The sequence below is a fragment of the Lutra lutra genome, chromosome 18 (genome assembly GCF_902655055.1).
Source record: "Lutra lutra chromosome 18, mLutLut1.2, whole genome shotgun sequence".
Lineage (NCBI taxonomy): Eukaryota > Metazoa > Chordata > Mammalia > Carnivora > Mustelidae > Lutra > Lutra lutra.
Window position 1 is genome coordinate 32,724,855 of NC_062295.1, and position 3,865 is coordinate 32,728,719.

The following is a 3,865-nucleotide window of genomic DNA, read 5'->3' on the forward strand; positions in this document are numbered from 1 at the left end:
CGTAGCAGGGGTGGTGGTGTCTGCGGTGGCGGTGGTGCCTGCCGTCGTAGCAGGGGAGGTGGTGTCTGCAGTGCCCGTGGAGCCTGCAGTGGTCACCGGGGTGGTGGTGTCCGCGGTGGTCGTGGTGCCTGCAGTGGTAGGAGGGGAGGTGGTGTCTGTAGCGGTGGTGGTGTCTGTGGCAGTGGTGGTACCTGGAGTGGTAGCAGAGGAGGTGGTGACTGTGGTGGTAACAAGAGTGGTGGTGCCTGCAGTGGTAGCAGGGGAGGTGGTGTCTGCAGCGGTGGTCATGCCTGCCGTCGTAGCAGGGTTGGTGGTGTCTGTGGTGGCGGTGATGCCTGCCGTCGTAGCATGGGAGGTGGTGTCTGCAGCGGTGGTCGTACCTGCCGTCGTAGCAGGGGTGGTGGTGTCTGCGGTGGCGGTGCTGCCTGCCGTCGTAGCAGGGGAGGTGGTGTCTGCAGCGGTGGTCGTACCTGCCGTCGTAGCAGGGGTGGTGGTGTCTGCAGTGGTCGTGGAGCCTGCAGTGGTAGCCGGGGTGGTGGTGTCCGCGGTGGTCGTGGTGCCTGCAGTGGTAGCAGGGGAGGTGGTGTCTGCAGCGGTGGTGGTGTCTGTGGCAGTGGTGGTACCTGGAGTGGTAACAAGGGTGGTGGTGACTGTGGCGGTGGTGGTGCCTGGAGTTGTAGCCGGGGTGGTGGTGACTGTGGAGGTGGTGGTGCCTGGAGTTGTAGCCGGGGTGGTGGTGACTGTGGAGGTGGTGGTGCCTGGAGTCGTAGCCGGGGTGGTAGTGTCTGCAGTGGTCGTGGTGCCTGCAGTGGTTGCAGGGGTGGTGGTGTCTGCAGGGGAGGTGGTGCCTGCAGTCGTATCCAGGGTGGTGGTGTCTGTGGCGGTGGTGGTGTCAGGAGTGGTAGCAGGGGAGGTGGTGTCTGCAGGGGAGGTGGTGTCTGCGGCAGTGGTGGTACCTGGAGTGGTAGCAGGGGTGGTGGTGTCTGCGGTGGTCGTGGAGCCTGCAGTGGTAGCAGGGGAGGTGGTGTCTGCAGCAGTGGTGGTGTCTGTGGCAGTGGTGGTACCTGGAGTGGTAGCAGGGGTGGTGGTGTCTGTGGTGGTAACAAGAGTGGAGGTGCCTGCAGTGGTAGCAGGGGAGGTGTTATCTGCAGGGGAGGTGGTGTCTGCGGCAGTGGTGGTACCTCTAGTGGTAGCAGGGGATGTGGTGTCTGCGGTGGCGGTGGTGCCTGCAGTGGTAGCAGGGGAGGTGGTGTCTGTAGCGGTTGTGGTGTCTGTGGCAGTGGTGGTACCTGGAGTGGTAGCAGAGGAGGTGGTGACTGTGGTGGTAACAAGAGTGGTGGTGCCTGCATTGGTAGCAGGGGAGGTGGTGTCTGCAGCGGTGGTCGTTCCTGCCGTCGTAGCAGGGGTGGTGGTGTCTGCAGTGGTCGTGGAGCCTGCAGTGGTAGCAGGGGAGGTGGTGTCTGCAGCGGTGGTGGTGTCTGTGGCAGTGGTGGTACCTGGAGTGGTCGCAGGGGTGGTGGTGTCTGTGGTGGTAACAAGAGTGGTGGTGACTGTGGCGGTGGTGGTGCCTGCAGTGGTACCAGGGGAGGTGGTGTCTGCAGGGGAGGTGGTGTCTGCAGCGGTGGTCATGCCTGCCGTCGTAGCAGGGGTGGTGGTATCTGCGGTGGCGGTGGTGCCTGCAGTGGTAGCAGGGGAAGTGGTGTCTACAGCGGTGGTCGTGCCTGCCGTCGTAGCAGGGGTGATGGTGTCTGCAGTGGTCGTGGAGCCTGCAGTGGTAGCAGGGGAGGTGTTGTCTGCAGGGGAGGTGGGGTCTGCGGTAGTGGTGGTACCTGGAGTGGTAGCAGTGGTGGTGGTGTCTGCGGTGGCGGTGGTGCCTGCAGTGGTAGCAGGGGAGGTGTTGTCTGTAGCGGTGGTGTTTCCTGCTGTCGTCGCAGGGGTGGTGGCGTCTGCGGCGGTGGTGGTGCCTGCAGTGGTAGCAGGGGAGGTGGTGTCTGCAGCGGTGGTCGTGCCTGCTGTCGTAGCAGGGGTGGTGGTGTCTGCAGTGGCCGTGGAGCCTGCAGTGGTAGCCGGGGTGGTGGTGTCCGCGGTGGTCGTGGTGCCAGAGGTGGTAGCAGGGGAGGTGTTGTCTGTAGCCGTGGTGCTGTCTGTGGCAGTGGTGGTACCTGGAGTGGTAGCAGAGGTGGTGGTGTCTGCAGGGGAGGTGGTGTCTGCAATGGTGGTCATGCCTGCCATCGTAGCAGGGGTGGTGGTGTCTGCGGTGGCGGTGGTGCCTGCCGTCGTAGCAGGGGAGGTGGTGTCTGCAGTGCCCGTGGAGCCTGCCGTGGTCACCGGGGTGGTGGTGTCCGCGGTGGTCGTGGTGCCTGCAGTGGTAGGAGAGGAGGTGGTGTCTGTAGCGGTGGTGGTGTCTGTGGCAGTGGTGGTACCTGGAGTGGTAGCAGAGGAGGTGGTGACTGTGGTGGTAACAAGAGTGGTGGTGCCTGCAGTGGTAGCAGGGGAGGTGGTGTCTGCAGCGGTGGTCGTTCCTGCCGTCGTAGCAGGGGTGGTGGTGTCTGCAGTGGTCGTGGAGCCTGCAGTGGTAGCAGGGGAGGTGGTGTCTGCAGTGGTGGTGGTGTCTGTGGCAGTGGTGGTACCTGGAGTGGTAGCAGGGGTGGTGGTGTCTGTGGTGGTAACAAGAGTGGTGGTGCCTGCAGTGGTAGCAGGGGAGGTGTTATCTGCAGGGGAGGTGGTGTCTGCGGCAGTGGTGGTACCTGTAGTGGTAGCAGGGGTGGTGGTGTCTGCGGTGGCGGTGGTGCCTGCAGTGGTAGCAGGGGAGGTGGTGTCTGTAGCGGTGGTGGTGTCTGTGGCAGTGGTGGTACCTGGAGTGGTAGCAGGGGTGGTGGTGTCTGTGGTGGTAACAAGAGTGGTGGTGCCTACAGTGGTAGCAGGGGAGGTGGTGTCTGCAGCGGTGGTGGTGCCTGTAGTGGTAACAAGGGTGGTGGTGTCTGTGGTGGTGGTGGTGCCTGGAGTCGTAACCGGGGTGGTGGTGGCCACGGTAGTGGTGCCTGGAGTTGTAGCCGGGGTGGTGGTGACTGTGGCGGTGGTGGTGCCTGGAGTCATAGCCGGGGTGCTGGTGACTGTGGCGGTGGTGGTGCCTGGAGTCGTAGCCGGGGTGGTGGTGCCTGGAGTGGTACCCGGTGTGGTGGTGTCTGCGGTGGTCGTGGTGCTTGCAGTGGTAGCAGGGGTGGTGGTGTCTGCAGTGGTCGTGGTGCCTGCAGTGGTAGCAGGGGTTGTGGTGTCTGCAGTGATTGTGGTGCCTGCAGTCGTATCCGGGGTGTTGGTGTCTGCAGAGGTGGTAGTGCCTGGAGTGGTAGCAGGGGAGGTGGTGTCTGCGGCGGTGGTTGTGCCTGCCGTCGTAGCGGGGGTGGTGGTGTCTGCAGTGGTCGTGGAGCCTGCAGTGGTAGCCTGGGTGGTGGTGTCCGCGGTGGTCGTGGTGCCTGCAGTGGTAGCAGGGGAGGTGGTGTCTGCAGCGGTGGTGGTGTCTGTGGCAGTGGTGGTACCTGGAGTGGTAACAAGGGTGGTGGTGACTGTGTCGGTGGTGGTGCCTGGAGTTGTAGCCGGGGTGGTGGTGACTGTGGAGGTGGTGGTGCCTGGAGTTGTAGCCGGGGTGGTGGTGACTGTGGAGGTGGTGGTGCCTGGAGTCGTAGCCGGGGTGGTAGTGTCTGCAGTGGTCGTGGTGCCTGCAGTGGTTGCAGGGGTGGTGGTGTCTGCAGTGGTTGTGGTGCCTGCAGTTGTATCCGGTGTGGTGGTGTCTGTGGCAGTGGTGGTGTCAGGAGTGGTAGCAGGGGAGGTGGTGTCTGCAGGGGAGGTGGTGTCTGCAGGGGAGGTG

General features: G+C 64.1%; 1 long non-coding RNA gene across 1 annotated transcript; it reads left to right on the top strand.

Annotated features, from left to right (window-relative positions):
* The first annotated feature begins 705 nt into the window (after positions 1 to 705).
* LOC125091095 (uncharacterized) lies at positions 706 to 2,408 on the top strand. Its single transcript, XR_007124582.1, has 3 exons — positions 706 to 778; positions 932 to 976; positions 2,381 to 2,408. It is a non-coding gene; the product is annotated as an uncharacterized LOC125091095 (long non-coding RNA).
* Positions 2,409 to 3,865: the final 1,457 nt, after the last annotated feature.